This window comes from Lissotriton helveticus, chromosome 6 (assembly GCF_964261635.1).
Source record: "Lissotriton helveticus chromosome 6, aLisHel1.1, whole genome shotgun sequence".
Classification (NCBI taxonomy): domain Eukaryota; kingdom Metazoa; phylum Chordata; class Amphibia; order Caudata; family Salamandridae; genus Lissotriton; species Lissotriton helveticus.
Window position 1 is genome coordinate 545,373,955 of NC_136067.1, and position 20,237 is coordinate 545,394,191.

A 20,237-nucleotide genomic window follows, 5' to 3' on the forward strand; every position below is an offset into this window, starting at 1 on the left:
AGGATGCACCATGCATATCAATGAGTGACTGCACACGGCGTCAGCAAGGGAGTCACAGGGCATCTGATGAGGAAGACATTCCGAAACGTGTCATGCCGACATTATCCTGAATAAACCTACCTTTCAACTGCCCGCTGAGTCTCTTGTTGTTTCTGTTGAGGAGGCAACCTTTCTTTGATATTGTTTGCGTGGCCGCAGCGCATTTGAGAGAGACCCGCCCCAACGAACCAGGCACCGGTGTGGCACAACGGAGGTGAATCGTGAGAGCGATATTGTGCTTGGTTCGCTGTGGCCACTAGAGGGCGAATATCCAGCCTAATTGAGACCGTGACTGCACGGGGAGACACGGTGCACTGTCACAGCGTTTCTTGGATGCGCCCACCATGGAGGCTAGAGAAGGCGTTGGGCAGCCAAGGACGGCAATTCAGCCCCACACGAAACTTTTCTGGATTCTGGCAGCCTTTCCATCATCCGTTACAAAGGATGCTGGTACTTGCAGTCCTGTGATTACCACCAATGAGGAGGATGCACCATGCATATCAATGAGGGACTGCACACGGCGTCAGCATGGGGGTCACAGGGCATCTGATGAGGAAGACATTCCGAAACGCGTCATGCCGACATTATCCTGAATAAACCTACCTTTCAACTGCCCGCTGAGTCTCTCGTTGTTTCTGTTGAGGAGGCGACCTTTCTTTGATATATATATATATATATATATATATATATATATATATATATATATATATATTCACTGAAAAAACCATAGTTTATAGACCATATATAGTTAGGAATTAGCATTTACAAAACCTTGAAAATTCACTGAAAAAACCATAGGTTATAGACCATATATCGTTAGGAATTAGCATTTAAAAAACCTTATTTTACCCACACAAAACCATTGAAATTCCATATATAGTTAGTTGCACTAACTATATATCGCGCACCCGCAATCCACTGCTGATGATGTCACATATTACATCATTCATGACATGGTCAGTGACATCACTGATGACATCACTGATGACATCTCAAATGACATCACTGATGACATAACTGATAACAACATCCAGTGATTTTTTGTTTCTGTAAAGTTTAAATATGTCTTACATATTGAAGAATGAGTGGATGTGTAAGTGTCTGGACGAAGGATTTAGTAGGTGCATGACTGACTGTATGACTGAGTGATTAATGTGTCTCACTGAGTGCATGGGTTAGTGACTAAACTGTCTTAATTTGTGCATCATTATGTCTGTTGTTCTATAAACTGCTGCATGTGTTGATCAGTAGCTATATGAGTAACTATATGGGTTATTGATTGATTGCCCAAGTATTTGTATGAGAGACTGAGTGTGTGTGTGGCTGGCTGGGAGGTGTATGACTCTGTGCAGATCAATGTGTACTTGTATCAATGATTGTATAAGAAGGTAAGTATGTGTTAGTATATGTTTGAAAATGTAAGGTGCTCTATGTTTAACTGTATAGACAAGAAAATGGAAGTGTCATTGATTCTTTACAGGACTGACTAGGTGTGTGAGTAACTCCATGGATGAGTGGCAGACTGTGAGTGTCTGTATAGGTGTATGAGTGCATATGATAGTGTTGTAAAGATGAGTGATTGTATGTATGAATGATTGTATGGGTGAATGAGTGAAGGTGTGTGTAGACGTAGGAATCAGTGAGTGCGTATGTAGTAACTAGTATTGGTGTGTCAATGGTTTCAAAAATTATACTCTGTATTTAACACTGGGTGAAACAGAGGTTATATTGAAATGTGAGGAGATGCATTGTATTGTCACATGAATGATATCATCAGTGATGTGGTCATTGATGTCAAATGAGATGTCATCAGTAATGTCATCAGTGATGTCATTTGAGATGTCATCAGTGATGTCATCAGTGATGTCACTGACCATGTCATGAATGATGTAATATGTGACATCATCAGCAGTGGATTGCGGGTGCGCGATACATAGTTAGTGCAACTAACTATATATGGAATTTCAATGGTTTTGTGTGGGTAAAATAAGGTTTTTTAAATGCTAATTCCTAACGATATATGGTCTATAACCTATGGTTTTTTCAGTGAATTTTCAAGGTTTTGTAAATGCTAATTCCTAACTATATATGGTCTATAACCTATGGTTTTTTCAGTGAATTATCAAGGTTTTGTATATGCTAATTCCTAACTATATATGGTCTATAACCTATGGTTTTTTCAGTGAATTTCAATGGTTTTTTAATAGCAAATATCATAAGCTGTCGAATGTCAAGTACGTGGTAAGTAAAAACATTTTCGTGTTTATGCACACTGATCTGCTTTGAATGCTGCCCCCCCCTCATTTCTATTAGTAGTACTCTCTCTTTGCAGATAGTGAAAGGTAGTTAACGCAGGCCTTTGCCCCCGTTGTAATACGTCGTGCCTGCTTCTCTCTCCATTTGATTGATTGTTATCCAAGCATTTACTGTTTTAGAATTGGTTCTCTTTGGTTCATTCTCTATTTACAAACAAACACAGAGTCGCAATACTCTGTTTAGTCTTTGCAGATAACGAAAAATCGTGTAAAAAAACAAAAGGAATCGAGCAAAATCAGTAGGCCACTAATGGGATCTCTTTTTGACCTCGCTAAAATAGAAACATTAAGAACAACCCCTCATGACAAATACGAAACTAGTGAGATGAACTGAACTCCACACCATGATGGCTGCAATACAGCTCGGCTCCGCCACCCACCCCGCCCAAAATAACGATAAAGAGCGGCTGCCATGATTGCTCGCGGAATGGCCACGACGGAGCTACGAAATGGTGGTGCTCTCATGCTAACGCCAGCTTCAGTCTGAAACATCCAGAAATACTGTAGACTACCAATTCGATCAGTTCCGGTAGCGCCCCAATGTAACCCGGTAGAGAAGAACTAGCCCTCCCCTCTTTGACTGATGGTTCTTGTTGCCTGTCCCTTCTGTTGTCATTTAACAGAACTATTTAGCCTGCGGAAAGGGGTTGTGTTCCGACCGCTGGTTGGTGGAGACATTTTGACTATATTCTGGACCTGCGTTGTCGCGTAATGCGTCATATGACGCGCCGCGTTAGCGCATCCGGAAGTCATCCGGGGCGCGACGCGCAGCGCGTAACGTAAGCATAACAGGTCATGTGACTTGTTGATAAAACTTTTCATTGGTTCATTTTACTTTTCTTATTCTAATGATGAAAGGCTTGGTCATATGACCTAAAAATTACGCTTTTTATTACTTCCGAACATTATTTTTTCTTAAATATATGTTATAATGTTCCAGGCTAATGTACTTTCCCGGAAAATTTACAACTGTCCTGCAAGTAAAATATATTCTTTTTTCGAGAAAAAGGGCGTTTCTTCGTCCCATGACGGAGCCCTTGAGCAAAAGAGGGTCGACCTGCTGTCTTAGTCGCCGATACGCCTGAATATGAGATTCTTATCGATCACTTTATGTTGCAGGAGTAGAAAACACAACAGCCCTTGACCATTTATCTTTACTGCGTTCCTGCGTATTATACCTTTTACCCTTCATGTAATTGGTCTGCTTTATTTCACTTGCCTTTTAATGATTCTAAAACAGTGACTATTATTAAAAACTTTACCAATGTATATACTACTACCATGTTTTCTTTTAAAAACCTTTATTGTGAAAATTTCATTATACAAATACGAGCCTATAACCACGTGGGCCGGCCACGGAGCAAACTGTAATCGTATATGATGAGTAGACATTTACACTGTAGAGGAACGTAACGGGCGGGCCATTAGGTTGCAAGAACTAAGGTGTCTAACAGTTGCGGAATCGGTGGACGTACATTTTATAATTAAAATACGACAGGGCCAGTTACAATAAAATTATCTAGATATACATTTGCGGGCAAGTACCATGCGTGACGTTAATTCGAACTTTCAATAGTACAGTAATCAATAACACATCAGAACTTAATATCAATAGGGATGTCGAAATACTCAATCAATTCTCGTCCCCGCCCGCCATCTGCTTCAAAACTGCATACGTATCTCGTGATTTCAAGGTTCTGCAACCAGTACACAACAAGGAGTTACGAGTCCCATTTATTCCGGCGCCATTTTGGGCGAGGACGGGCAGGTCCAGGATATAGTCAAAATGTCTCTACCAACCATCGACTATGATGATGTTCATATGCTGTATTTATAGAGTAACACTCATCTGTCCACATGAAATTAATTTGCCACAATCTAAACATGTCTTTTTAATCTTTCCAAAGTTCTTCTAAATATTTGGGACCGTTTCCCTTGCCTCTGATGCTGTCAGTGCCACTTCTTTGATGAATGTACTGGCAGGTCGGGGGTTCTCCTCCAAATCTCTCTTTTATGCAGCACTATAATTAATTGGTGCCACCTCTGCATATGACGATGCATGGTATAGTTACCATAACTATATTTTTTTCCGGTTCCTCTGGAGAGTACATCGTGGCAGATGAAGCGTATAACGTACCGGGCATTTACCTTTTTTTGCATGTAGAGGAAAGGAAAAAAAAATCGAGCGTCCGAGTTCTAAGGTGTCCCAGGGCCATTTTAGTGGACCAGGCCCAAATCCAAAGAACAGGCCGCCATTTTGAGAGTCCTGTTGCAGCCGCCTGTCGCTGTAGCATCAAGAGCGGCCAAAACTCAGCTGAATGGCAACTGAAACGGTAAAGGGGCGCCCCACTACAGCAGACGAGCCTCCACCTAGGAAGGCCCGTTCACGCCGCCTCCCCCCCCCTTCGGGCACCCCACGCCGTTATTCGGAGCAGTATTGTAGGATGGCCACACCAGTGCAGCAACTTGCTAGACACCACCTCGGTGGTAACCGAATCTCAGCGCCTTGTGGTGTCTTCTATTCAGAAAACATTGTTGTGCTGCCTTCGACCTATTCGCCGCAAGTGCGCACGCAACTCAGCTGCATAGCTTGCTAGACACCACCTCGGTGCTAACCGAATCTCAGCGCCTTGTGGTGTCTTCTATTCCAAAAATATTGTTGCGCTGCCTTTGGCCCCATTCGCACATCGGTCCGCTACTGCCGCCATCTCACAGGCCAACGGGGCGCCCCACGCCGACTTTCAGCATTGTAGGATGGCCACACCAGTGCACCTTACTAGACACCACCTCGGTGCCATCCGGATCTTGGCATCTCAGCGCCTTGTGGTGTCTTCTATTCAGAAAATATTGTTGCGCTGCCTTTGGCCCCATTCGAACATCGGTCCGCTACTAATGCCATCTCACAGGCTAATGGGGCGCCCCACGCTGAGTTTCAGCATTCTAGGATGGCCACACCAGTACAGCAACTTGCTAGACATCACCTCGGTGCCATCCGGATCTTGGCATCTCAGCGCCTTGTGGTGTCTTCTAGTCAGAAAATATTGTTGCGCTGCCTTTGGCCCCATTCGCACATCGGTCCGCTACTGACACCATCTCACAGGCCAACAGGGCGCCCCACGCCGACTTTTACCATTGTAGGATGGCCACACCAGTGCCACAACTTGCTAGACACCACCTCGGTGCCATCCGGATGTTGGCATCTCAGCGCCTTGTGGTGTCTTCTATTCCGAAAATATTGTTGCGCTGCCTTTGGCCCCATTCGCACATCGGTCCGCTACTGACGCCATCTCACAGGCCAACGGGGCGCCCCACGCCGACTTTCAACATTGTAGGATGGCCACACCAGTGCGGCAACTTACTAGACACCACCTCGGTGCCATCCGGATCTTGGCGCGTTGTGCTGCCTTCGGCCTATTCGCACATCGGTCCGCTACTGCCGCGAACTCACAGGCCAACGGGGCACCCCACGCCGACTTTCAGCATTGTAGGATGGCCACACCAGTGCTGCAACTTGCTGGACACCACCTCGGTGCCATCCGGATCTTGGCGCGTTGTGTTGCCTTCGGCCTATTCGCACATCGGTCTGCTACTGACGCCGCCTCACGTGCCAACGTATTTTCTCCGCATTTTATACCCTATGCCGCATAACAGGTCATGTGACTTGTTTATAAAACTTTTCATTGGTTCATTTTACTTTTGGTTTCCTAATGATGGAAGGCTTGATCATATGACCTAAAAATAACACTTTTCATTGGATGAAAACTTTTTTTTTTCCCAAACGATGAAAGCCCCACCTTGTTTCTGGATGTTTCAGACTGAAGCTGGCGTCAGCATGAAAGCACCACCATCTCGTGGCTCCGTCGTGGTCATTCCGCGAGCAATCATGGCAGCCGCTCCCCACCAGAAGCCTGCAGGAGTCGGGGGCCCGCAAAACTTTTGTTGAATCCTCAAGGCGGAGGGGACGCTTTCGAGAATGGGGTCCAAGACCTAGCAGACAAGCGTCCGATTTCCAAGAGCCTGCCGCCATTTTGAGAGTCCTGTGGCAGCCGCCTATCGCTGCACCGCAAGAGTGGGCGCAACTCAGCTGAATTGCGGCTTTTGACACAGTGGACCAAAAGCGGACGGAATGGCAACTGAAACGGTAAAGGGGCGCCCCACTACAACAGACGAGACTCCACCTGGAGAGGCCCGTTCACGCCGCCTCCCCCCCCCCCCGGGGCGCCCCACGCCGTTATTCGGAGCAGCATTGTAGGATACCAAAACCAGTGCGGCAACTTACTGGACATCACCTTGGTGCCATCGTTCTGCTGCCTTGGAACTATTCGCACAACAGTTTGCTACTGATGACCCACCCCCCGCGACGCCCCACGCCGGATGCCGAAATCAGTGCGGCACCCAGGCAACATCACCTGGGTGCCGTCCAGAAATCTGGACGTTGTGCTGCGTTGGGACTATTCGCACAGCCGACCGCTACTTCGTTGTTTTTCCCTAAAAATGTTTATATGTTTTTACTGTTTTTGTTTTGTTGTATATATTTATAAGTTATTAAAGTTTTATAATCTTACTACTTTGTTGGAGTGCTATATATTTTTAATGTGACACATAATTGTAAAAACTTTGATGTACAAAGAGTCATCCCTGGAATCTTCCGCTTCAGGCTCGGTCCCCTCCCCAATCACAATACAGGATGGTTTTCAGATAGTAGGAACGCGTGTGCTGTGACGGATCTCATCGAGTGTGGGCCTTGATCTACTATAACTCCTTTGAAGAGGGGTGATTCTTTACAGCTGGGGCCATAAACTACATCTGCAGGGCTAGCTGATAGCCTAGGACCGGCCTGGACAATCGGACACAGAGGAAAAGGAGTGTCAGAGGGTGCGGTAGTGAATAGGGCGAAAGGGAGGTGTCGGGCGGGCACAGGGTGTGATTCTCAGGGAAGAGCAGCGCAGATGGGGGGAGGTTTATTACCCATGCATAAGACAGAGAACGAGGGTGACCAGTGCCTGGGGGAGATGCTTGCGAGGGTGGGGAGCCATGCTAAGGATCAACAGCGTGCAGAGAGTGGGTCTGGTCAAGGCATCTAAAATGACTGCCGTGCACGACAAAAGTGTGGCATTTGAAAAAAGGCAAGATGGCGCAGACAATGTTTTTCAACACTTCCTGATTTCCTTCGAATCGAACGTTAACAGACGTTGGGGCATATTACCAAAGTTAAGCGATATTTATCCCTAACGATGCTTAGCAACGAATTTTTTACCGCTAAGCATCGTCAGAAATTATCGCAGATAAACCTTGCTATTATCAAGGTTTATCGCAAATGCCATAAAAAACGACCGCAATGCATTAATATCGCTGAAAACTCAGCGATATTCATGCATTACCGAGCTAATGCTCTTAGCCATGTTATCCACCTCCCATTGGATAACATGGCTAAGAACTGCTCAGGGCAGGTGGTAGCTTTTGGAGATATTCGCGCTTAGCGCGAATATCTCCAAAAGTTGGTAATAGGAAATAGCGATGTTAGCGACTGTTTCAAGTCGCTAACATCTTGGCATGCCCACTTTGCATGTCATTAGTGATAAATATCACTGACATGCAAAGTGGGGCCCAAGATGGTCGCTATCTCCTACTAGCGGTCGCTAACTGGTGTTAGCAACAGCTAGGTAATACAGAGATAATTTTATCTCCGCGAAGCGGAGCGCTGTTACAGATATATATCTTTTTTTGAACGTTAATTTCTCAAAATCCACTGAAGCACATATATTGAGACCTAGCAAAGGCACATCGAGCTACCAGTCCCTACAATTTTGCCAAGTTTCGTGCAAATCCATTCAGCCGTTCGATTATTATTATTATTTTTTATTTTGCCCCGCGGGGCCCTTTTAAAACCTCCACATCAAACCTAGGCGGTCAGGGAGGATCTACTATGCCCCCTTATGGTCATTTGCCCCTTCGCTTTGGCCTCCTCTTGTCTCTCGATCCTACTGAGAGACAAGATGGCGGCCGCTACGGACTGTTTGGAATGTTTACAGACGCCGGAGAACCAATCAGCTTCGCAAAGCTCCGTTACGCGAAAAGTACGCGAAGCGGAGCGCTGTTACAGATATATATCTTTTTTTGAACGTTAATTTCTCAAAATCCACTGGAGCACATATATTGAGACCTAGCAAAGGCACATCGGGCTACCAGTCCCTACAATTTTGCCAAGTTTCGTGCAAATCCATTCAGCCGTTCGATTATTATTATTTTTATTTTTTTTGTCCCGCGGGGCCCTTTTAAAACCTCCACATCAAACCTAGAGGGTCAGGGAGGATCTACTATGCCCCCTTATGGTCATTTGCCCCTTCGCTTTGGCCTCCTCTTGTCTCTCGATCCTACCGAGAGACAAGATGGCGGCCGCTACGGACTGTTTGGAATGTTTACAGATGCCGGAGAACCAATCAGCTTCGCTTCACAAAGCTCCGTAACGCGTAAAGTCCGCGAACCGGATCGCTGCCTGGTCCGCTGTTACAGATATATATCTTTTTTTGAACGTTAATTTCTCAAAATCCACTGGAGCACATATATTGAGACCTAGCAAAGGCACATCGGGCTACCAGTCCCTACAATTTTGCCAAGTTTCGTGCAAATCCATTCAGCCGTTCGGGCTAAAAGTGAGGCCAACCGCCCTATGGAAAACTCAATGTTAAAAACACGTTTTGGGACCCCCCTTTTTTCTCGGCCCCCCCTTGACGAACCCCCCCAAATTTTCAGGGGCTGCTCAGAAACCAAATGTTCCATTTTCCTGAAAATTTCAGCCAATTCCGTCCACAAACGCCAAAGTTATTAGACATAGAATTTTCAAAAATCCCATAGAGAAAAAATCCTAACTATATATACCTACTGGCGACCGCTAGTAGGTAATATATATATATATATATATATTTATATATATATATATATATATATATATCCAGTTACCACTCAGGTGCGTATTGACACCACAAAGAGAGACTGACTCCTTAAGTTATTTCTGCTACTGCCAGCCGCAGTAACGTATTTATTTAGCCATATACAGCGTGCAAAATGTCGGACAAATGACGCGTTTCGGACAGATAAGTGGCCTTGCTCACAATATATATATATATTTATATTCATTGAAAAAAACCATAGGTTTCACACACGTTATAGTTAGGAATTAGCATTTAAAAAACCTTAGAAATTCACTGAAAAAACCATAGGTTTCACACATGTTATAGTTAGCTGGACAGTTCACTCATACAAAACCATTGAAATTCCCCCATTTTAGTTTGTTCAGCTAAATATAACTCGCGCCCCCGCAATGCACTGCTGATGACGTCACATATTACATCACTCATGACATGGTCAGTGACATCACTCATGACATCACTGATGACATCATCCAGTGAATGTGTGTCTTTCTGAAAAATAAATATTTTTTATATATGTATATCTAAAGGTCGATGAAAGAATAAATGGGTAAATAAGTGTCTAAATTGATGTTTGTTTTGTAAAATTGATTGTATAACTGACTTATTAAGTGTATCTTACTGAATACATGTTTTAGCGAGTAATGTTTAAATATTTAAATAGTTGTATCAGTGTCTCACTTTGGGTATAAGTGGCTGCATGGTTGGCGAGTAGCTACATGAGTGTGTATATGGGTTATTAGTTGGTTTTTTGAGTATCAGTATGAGTGTCTGTATGGTTTGGTGGGGGTATTACTTAGCGCATAGATGCATAAATGACTGACTCACTGTTTGTATGTATGTGTATTTGTATGTATGTATTTGATATTTGTTAGGCGCATGTATCACCCGTAGGTCTCACAGCGCCAGCAGGTGTAAGAGAGGGATTCACAGTGGAAGACTCACTTGTTTCGGAAAAGCCACGTTTTAAAGAGTTTGCGAAAGCTTTTGTGATTAGTTACATCACGTAGCTGAATTGGAAGGGAGTTCCATGTTTGAGGGCCAAGTTTGGAGAATGCTCTATCCCCTGTTCTAACAGTTCGCACTTTGGGTGCAGTTAAAAGGTGTTTACTGGATGAGCGGCTAGATCGAGCTGGTGCGTATCGTCTTAGCTTGTTTGCTAGGTACATAGGACCTTTGCCGTTAAGAGTTTTGTGAATTATGCAGCAAGTTTTAAAGATGATCCTTTTTTTCACGGGCAGCTAGTGCAGGGCCTTCAAGGCGGGGATCGAATGAGAGCGAGGGGGGAGATTAAGGACCACTCTTGCTGCCGTGTTCTGCAATACCTGAAGTTTGGCTAGGTGTTCCTCATTGCTGCCTGCGAGTAGTGCATTGCCGTAATCTAAACGGCTAATGATAAGGCCTTGGACAAGAGTCATCCGAGAAGAAAGAGGAATCCATTGAAGATTTTTTTTAGGGTTCTCAGGATGCCGAAGCTGGTGTGTACAGTGGTATTTATGTGCTCAGCCATAGAGAGCTTGTCATCGATGAGGAAACCTAAATTACGTGCTGACTTTTTTGGGGAGGGACATGGACCTAGGACCGATGGCTACCAGTCGTTGGTCCAAACTCTATGCGCATTGCCGAAGAGCAGGATTTTCGATTCGCTGGCATTCAGTAACAGGTGGTTGTTAGTCATCCAATCATTAACTGAGGCCATACAGTTGGAGAATCTGATTTTGGTGTCACCAGGGTCTGTTCCGATCTTGATCACTAGTTGTGTGTCATCAGCGTACGACACTGTGTCAAACCCATAGTTTCGGATGATTTCAGCTAAAGGGGACACGTAAAGATTAAAAAGCGTCGGGCTCAATATGGACCCCTGGGGGATACCTTTATCAATATTCTGTTTTTTGGAAGTGAAAGGGCCAATTTGGACCTTGGAAGACCTGTCAGACAGGTAGCTCCTGATCCACCCCAGGGCTGGGCCTCCGACACCAATCTCTGACAGACGAAGCAGCAGGGTACTGTGGGAGATGGTGTCGAAGGCCGCGGAGAGATCGAGCAGGATCAGGACTGCAGATTGCCTGGCATCAAGGGAGAGCCTGATGTTATCTAAGATTTCAAGGAGGGCGGTCTCTGTACTATGGCTGGCCCTGAAGCCAGATTGGGATGGATCAAGCAATTTATTTTCTTCCAGGTAGTGATAGAGCTGGTGGTTAATCAGTGATTCCATTGTTTTTCCGAACAGAGGTAAAAGAGAGATCGGACGATAATTGGAGAGTTCCATCAGAAGAGGGCTTTTTTAGAATAGGATGAATGGTGGCTTCTTTCTATTGTTTAGGGACAGTAGCTTGTATGAGGGAGAGATTGAAGGACTTGGTAAGGTGAGGGATTAAGACTGGGGCGATTTTAGAGATGATTTGAGCGGATACTGGATCATCTGGGGATCCGGATTTGATCCGTTATTGTATGAAATGCCATAAGAGAGGGAGTAGATGGCATGCTGATTGGATTGATTTCCAGAGGGGGATTGGTGTGAGGCGGAAACTGATTATAGATATTATCTATGTTCTCTTTGAAATAGGCTGAAAGATCATTGACCCACTCTTGAGAGGCATTAAGGGAAGTTTGGCAAATGGGGGGGTTAGTGAATTCTTTGACTATTTTATAGAGATCCTTTTGTAAGTTTTGTGTGTTTTATGTGTTTTGAAGACCGCATGTGTGCAGGACTGTATGGGTGGATGAGTGTGTGTATGGGTGTGTTAGTGAGTGAATGACTGTCTCAATAGTATCTTTATGAGGAACCACATATGTTTTAAACTAGTATATGTGAGTATTGATGTATATAATTGAGTATATGTGAGAGTGAGAGATTGGAAGAGTTCCTGTATAAATAAGTATGTGTTTCCATAAGTGATTGTTTAAGAGAGTAAGTACGTGTACTTTTCTGTAGAAGTAAGTGTAGTGGTATGTGTATAGCTGTATATGCAGGTAAATGGATGTTTGATAGTTTATTTGCATGTGTGAGTATGTGTGTGAGTAACTCTATGGATGAGTGTCGGTGTGTAACAGGATGAAGGAGTGACTATATAGAACGGTTGGCGAATGAGTGGATTTGTATGTAGATGTTGGAATTACTGAATAGGTTGTTGTAACTGGTATTGGTATCTCCATTTTTTTGAAAATGTTAGCTTCTGTTTTTGAATGTGTGTATCAAAGGTTATATTACAGGGAGAGGAGGTCTGCCACTCTGTCACAAGGATGATGTCATCAGTGATGTCATTTGAGATGTCATCAGTGATGTCATGAGTGATGTCACTGACCATATCATGACTGATGTAATATGTGACGTCATCAGCAGTGCATTGCGGGCGCGCGAGTTGTAGTTAGCTGAACTAACTATAACGGGGGAATTTCAATGGTTTTGTGTGAGTGAAATGTCCAGCTAACTATAACATGTGTGAAAAGTATGTTGTTTCAGTGAATTTCTAAGGTTTTTTAAATGCTAATTCCTAACTATAATGTGTGTGAAACCTATGGTTTTGTCAGTAAATTTGCAAGGTTTTTTTAAATGCTAATTCCAAAATATAACGTGGCTGAAACCTATGTTTTTTTCAGGAATTTCAAAGGTTTTGTAAATGATAATTTTTAAATGTATTAATTATTATATTTCTTTCTTTTTATACTCATTTCCTACATTTTTATAATTATTTTTAGTTATTTTATTTTTTAAGTTACATTATATATTTTTAATGTAAAATAATTTAAAACAAAATTCAAAAACAATTTTTTTATTACTTTTTTTATACATTAAAATTAAATTCTATATATTTTCTTTTTCCAATGTTTTTTGTGGTAATTGTACGGTACGCGTACGGTAATTGCACCATCCTTTGTACAGGTAATCGTACTCTGTGTGTACCCGCACATACGTTATGAATACATTTTGACATTACGCGTCGCATCGGTGCTTTCACGTGTCATGTACGTTTGTACGGCACCCCATACGCGTACTGCGCGAAAGTTTCTAATTGTTTAAAAAGATATATTTATGTATTTAATATAAATATTAAGGGAAGACATTATCTGGGGTAATCATGAAAATAGTTTTTTTACTTTTAATGAGCCTATATTACTTTTAAAAGCAATTACGCAAATTGCGGCAGTACGTCGTCCGTACGCGCACCATAAGCGCACCCTACACGTACGCAAAGCCATGTGATTTTAAAAGAACAGATTTGATTAGTTCATAACACTTCCTATTCCAACTGTTGAAAGACCCCACCCATTTTAATCATTTTTCTTTGACTTTCCCAGGAGAACCATCTCTTCTGTTGAGCTCTAGTCATTTTAGAAACCAACTTCAATATGGCTGCACTTGTGGAATCCTCTACAGAGCTCTCAGCAGAAGAGGAATTTGTTGCAGAGCAGCCTCAGGAAAAAAGGAAACAGGCTGTCATTTGGAAATATTTCACCTTTTCTGATGGACAAAAAAAGGTGAATGCCCCAAAAGACATGTGTAAAATCTGTGACACTACACTCTCCAGAGGCAACCCCAGCAAAAAGTATTTATTTGGAACAGCAAGCATGGTGTGCCATGTAAAACATCTCCACTCTCGTAATTATTTGAGAGCTTGCTCTGAAAGGCTGCGGGACAACCCACCACCTGCTGTTCCCAGCACTTCTACTGCACCACCACCAGAAGCAAGCAGTCCACACCCGGATATCCGACAAGATTTTGCAGATCGAATCATCCATTGCAAATTTTGCAATGAGATTCTCTGTTATGGGGAGCAGTCAATTGACTTGATTATCCAGAGGAAACGGGAGCACCGTTGCTCACGTCGTTAATTTTTTTTTTGTTTATTTGTTCCTGTTGGACAGTTTTTTGGATGCAGTTTCTTTTTTTTCGTTAAAAAAACTGTTAAAAAATAAAATAAAAATACAAAACCAAGAAGACAAAAAAAACTGTTCTTTTCAGAACTACCTTCACTGGTAAAAAAAGAGCTATATTTCTATGATAGAGTGTAAAACTTTGTTTGAATGAATGTGTAGTGCATAAATGAATGCATTAATACATTAGTAGTGTATGGTGAAAGTGAAAGTGCAGAACTATAAGGAAGTGCTACAGCATAAATCTATAAGGTGTTTACTTATAGTATACTGTAGTACTTCCAAAGCCCTTGAATGTAACATATGTGCATAAATATGTTACAAGTCTATGCTTCCTTTTGCACTGCTGGTGAAACTGCCTGGGTGAATTTGTAAGTGTTAGGGGCAGATTTACAACCCCCTTGTGCCTCTTTTACACCGCTGTTGCATCACATGGTGTGTAGTATTTACAATGTGACACATTTGAGAGGTGCATCACATTCTAAATCCCTGTACCAGAAGGAGACATTCCTGCGCGGGGGGGGGGGTTGTTCCAGTGCAGGAACACCTCCTAAAAGTGGCTGAGTGAAATCTACAAGGCGTAAGGATTGACACAGTATTGTGAGCATAGGTCTCCCAGAGCATTGCTGGAGCTTCGTTGCGTTTCTGAATGGCTCACTTCAATACTGAAACAGCAGTGGCAGAATGTTTGGAGGAAGTGTAAGGATACAGACTGGGCAATTGAAGGTTCAAAAGGCAAGTTTGTAGGTGCATAGAAGAGTGCATGCATAGTCTATAGGGGTTTGAAGCAGTCCGTGCCCTAAGACCTACTTTGTTGCATGACTACTTGGGTACTGACTGAATGATTACAGTTCTGCAAGGAGAGTGTCTGGCTGAATGTATAACTGCTTCACTTTTTGCACAGTGTATAGATAAGCACATACTGCTGTATGGCTCACTACAATACTGAAACAGCAGTGGCAGAGCGTTTTGAGGAAGTGTAAGGATACAGTGGGTAATTAAAGGTTTAAAAGACAAGTTTTCAGGTGCATAGAAGAGTGCTTGCATAGTCTATAGGGGTTTGAAGCAGACAATTCCTTAAGGCCTACTTTGCTGCATGACTACTTGGGTACTGACTGAATGATTACAGTTCTGCAAGGAGAGTGTCTGGCTGAATGTATAACTGCTTCTCCTCTCCAAGAGGGGGATTTTTTTATTGGTGATAAAAGACATCATAGCTTCAAATCTATGATTGAAATACCTGCATACATTAACTGGATCCAAAGAGCACAATTCTCCAGATGTCTTGTATTCAATATTTCTTATATTTGGATTTGCCTCTCGAAGAAATTGAAGTAAATCATCCCAAGCATATTCAGCACAGCTTAGAGTAAGGAACCATGTAGGAGTTCTCCATGACTACGGTACCAGTACTCATTAGTACCACGCTGACATGCCATGAGATTAATCAGCTGAGATTTCAAAACATTATCTTTCTGCTGTACTTTATCCATGAATTCCTTTGCCGAAACATTTTGCAGATGTACACCTGTTTTCAATATATGGTTGACTGCATAAGAAAGTCCAGACAAGTCACTCTTAAACAAAAGATGAAACAAATATGGAATACATTGTTAAAATCTTGGATCTTCTGCATATAATCTTGATGTCCGGTATTCAGATGCAGGAACCAGAACAGGTCGTTCATCATATCGTCCTCCTTTTCCTGTTGGAAACAACTGAGGGAAACAACAAGCTTCCAAGCTTTCTTCCCATACACTAATGTGACTTCCCTTTGCTTCTTTCATTTGAAATAACTCAATAGTATTCCCCATCACTTCTTTGGAATGAAGTGGATGGCCACTGTAATGTTTAAAGATTTCTTCAGTTCTGGACACATCCACTTTTTCAATTTGTCCAGTTGACTAGTCACTATCTTCTTCTACAGTTACTTCTTCTTCTCCCACATACACATTTTTATAGTACTGATTATTTTTTACCAGATAAAACATTGCCCTTTTCACTTTCCTAACATCCACTAATTCTTGCCAGATTTTCTTACTCTTAGTAGGAACACCATTAATAAGAATAACTAGAGGTTCATCTTCTACATTTTCTACACCAATTGTTTCAATATTTTTCTTTAAATCTAGAGGCAAAAATACAACTCTTCACTTTAATCCTCTCTGTAAATCTGAAGGAGGCAATTTCCCGGTCTTAGGCTCCATACAAACAACAGCCTGAAATGAATGCACACATTGAATAAGAATAGACTCATAGGTATTTAAATCCATCAGTTCAGAAGGAATATTTACCAACACAAGAATATTATGCACAGCTCTAGCAGGCATTTTGTTCTTGTCTAATTTGTTATAACAGTATTTACAAATACGCTGATCAGAACCCAAATCAAAACAATTCTCTACCAACAAATAAGTTACAAATTCCTTCCACTCATTATTATTTTCCTTTTCACTTTTTAAATACAGATCAGCAGTCCTGGTCTGATTTCTATAATGAGTTCGTCGACAACAAATACAAGAATAATTTGGCCTTTTACCTGAAATCACCTTAAACTTTGTAATTTCTTGCTCAACATTTTCTGTACTACAATGTTGTACATTCTGTTCCACATTTCCTTCTATTAATGTATCAGATTCTGCACTGTCTTCCTCAGGACCAAAGTAACTAACCTCAATTTCTTCACAAACGTTCATTACATCTGATACAGATCCACATAAAAGAGCACTGTTCAACTTTTTTAACATTAGTGCTGGACTTTTTTGTATAATACAATGTTCTGACTACTTTCCTCATTTGAGTATGATGTACTGCTAACATCCTGAAATGGTGAAAAACTAGGCATGGGCGGATTTTGCGGATCCACGATCCGCGGATTTGCGGATTTACGGATCGTGGATCCGCAAAATCCGCGGATTTGCGGATTTGCTCGAGCACCTGCTTTATTTTATCTATTAGAGCTTCCTGTTGAAGCTAACTTAGTAACTATTTTAGGATGGTGCTGGCAGCTTGCCGGCGCCATCGTAAAATAGTTACAACAGGCCAGGCTTCAACTTTTGCCCCCGGATCTGCCGCTCGCGGATTTGCGAATTCTCGGTAAATTCGCGGGAGTTCGCGAATCGCGAATTTACCGAAAATTCGCAAAATCCGCGAGCGGAGCGGATTTTCCACCCATGCTTATGAAAAACACTTCGACATAGTTTTTTAGAAAGACAAGCAAGAGAATGACCTTGCAAACCAGTATTTTCTCTCACTCTGCAAGGGTTTAGTCCTTGCAACTTCTTAATCTTTTGTTTAACACTTTTCTTAGTATAGTTACGTAAGAAATTGCGTAAAAAATCAATAGATTCCTGCCGTACACTACAAATTCTACTGCAATGCCAAGTGTACACTGGAGCTTTAGGACGTCTCCCTAAAACATCATCAGCTAACACCTCTTCTGCATTTCTGGGAACAATTATCTCTTTCTCAATAGCACAACCATTTCTAACCTCTAAGCTCGACCACTAGCATCAACTGCATGCAACAAATCATTACTCTGAAAATAACTCTCTTGATTAAAAAAAGGCTCAGAACTTGAACTATGTTTCCATTCACCCAAAAAAATCAGAAAAATTACTTCTGTTAATTACTCTTCTCCACTTACTTTTGGCCTTAATTAAATGAATTGGCTTATCTAGTGATCGAATTCTATTGATTTCTAAAATAAACAACTTGTTTTTCAATTCAAAAGCCTTGTCAACTATATTTTCTATACGTTTCTTCTTCTTATAAAATTATGTTTTTCTTTTACATTTCTTCATTTCCTTCATCAAATTTATATCAACTCTATTATAAAACATTCTTTTTCAAATTTCCTGCAATTTATTCTTCCTTTTTTTACTATACAGTATTTGTTGAGAGATAATTTCCCATCGTTTTCCTTTTTTCTCTTGTTTTTCTTTTTTGTTGCAGATACACTGTTTGTATTTTTCACATTGTCCACACTACTCCTAGTGTTTGATAACTTCTTCAGAAAATGCTTCGTTGGCTTACCAAGAGTTTTTTTCTTTTTATTCACACATTGTTGTTCAGGTAAATCTTGTGGATGACTTCTCTTTAAATAATAAGCTTTATGATGTTGTTTCCTCTTTTCACTTTTTGAAGGCATGATGAATTTCTTTTAGTGTTGATAAATAGAATCTGTTATAAAATATATGTAAAACATTATAAAAATAAATATATGAAATATACTATTCTATTACTAAATAAATACAATGTACAATGACTAAGTATAAAAACAACTGTGTAACTGATAACAGAAGTGCATACATACTGCATAAAACTTTCAAGAACTACATCTGGAAGAAGAGTACCTTAATTAATTTATCAGTAGTTGAACTTTTGAGCAGTGAATGGATTAGTACATGCTACTAAACGCATCACTAGAACAGTACAAGGGGAAACACATACTATAACAGCGGAACTGAAGATATAAAAGGCAAGTTTGCAGGTGCATAGAAGACTGCATGCATAGTGTCTAGGGGTTTGAAGCAGTCCATGGCCTAAGGCCTACTTCACTGCATCAGTACTTGGGTACTGACTAAATAAGTACAGTTCTGTAGGGAGATTGCCTGACTGAATTTATAAGTGCTTCAGTGTTAATGCAGTGAATGGATTACCACAGACTGCTAAATTGGTCACTACAGTACTGCAAGAACAGTCACTGAGTGTTTAGTGGAAGTATAAGGATACAGAGTGGAGAATTGAAGATGTAAAACACAAGTGTTCAAGTTAATAGAAGAATACATATATACTAGATAGGGGTTTGAAACAGTCCATGGCCTAAGGCCTACTTCACTGCATCAGTACTTGGGTACTGACTAAATGATTACAATTCTGTAAGAGTGCCTGACTGAATTGATAAGTGCATGAGTATTAGTGCAGTGAAAGGATTATCACAGACTGCTAAATAGTTCACTACAGTAGTGCAAGAACAGTCACAGAGTGTTTGATGGAAGGATAACAATACAGAATGGAGAATTGAAGATGTGAAACACAAGTGTGCAGATAGATAGTAGAATGCATATATACTGGATAGGGGTTTGAAGCAGTTCATGCCCTAAGGCCTACTTCACTGCATCAGTACTTGGGTACTGACTAAATGATTACAGTTCTATAAGGAGAGTACCTGACTGAATTTATAAGTGTTTGAGTGTTAGTGCACTAAAATAAAAGATCAGAGACTGGTAAATGGGTCACTACAATAGTAAAAGAACAGTCACAGAGTGTTAGTATAAGGATACGGAATGGAAAATTGAAGATGTGAAATACAAGAGTGCCCATGGATAGAAGAAGGCATATATACTGGATAAGGGATTAAAACAGTTCATCAGTCAAGGCCTACTTTACTGCATCAGTACTTGGGTACTGACTAAATGATCACACTTCTGTAAGGAGATTTCCTGATTGAATGTATAAGTGTTTAAGTGTATAAGGGCAGAGGAGGAGTATGAGGAAAGAGGAGAGAATATGAAGAGAGAGGGGGGACAAACAGGAGAGAGAGGTGAGTATAAGGAGACACAGGTGTGTATAAGGAGAGAGGGGTGTGTATGAGGAAAGAGGTTGAAGAATGAGAAGAGAGGGGGAGAATATGGAGAGAGGGGGGAGTATAAGGAGAGAGGTGGTGTATGAGGAGAGAGGGGATAGTATGCGGAGAGAGGGAAGAGTATGAGGAGATGGAGGGAGTATGAGGAGAGGAGGAGAACGAGGAGAGAGGGGGGATTATGAGGAGAGAGGAAGGAGTATGAAAAGATGGGGAAAGTATAAGGAGTGAGGGGAGTATGAGGAGAGAGGGGGGAGTATCAGGAGGGGGGAATATGAGGAAAAGGGAGAGTATTAGGAGAGGGGGGTGTATGAGGGGAGAGAGGAAGTATAAGGAGAGGAGGAGTATAAGGAGAGAAGGGGGACTATGAGAAGAGAGGAAGGAATATGATGAGAGAGCTGGCAGTATGAGGAGAGAAGGGGGAATATGTAGAGAGAGGAGCACGAATGTGCAGAGAGGAGGAGTATAAGGAGAAAGTTGAAAGTATGAGGAGAG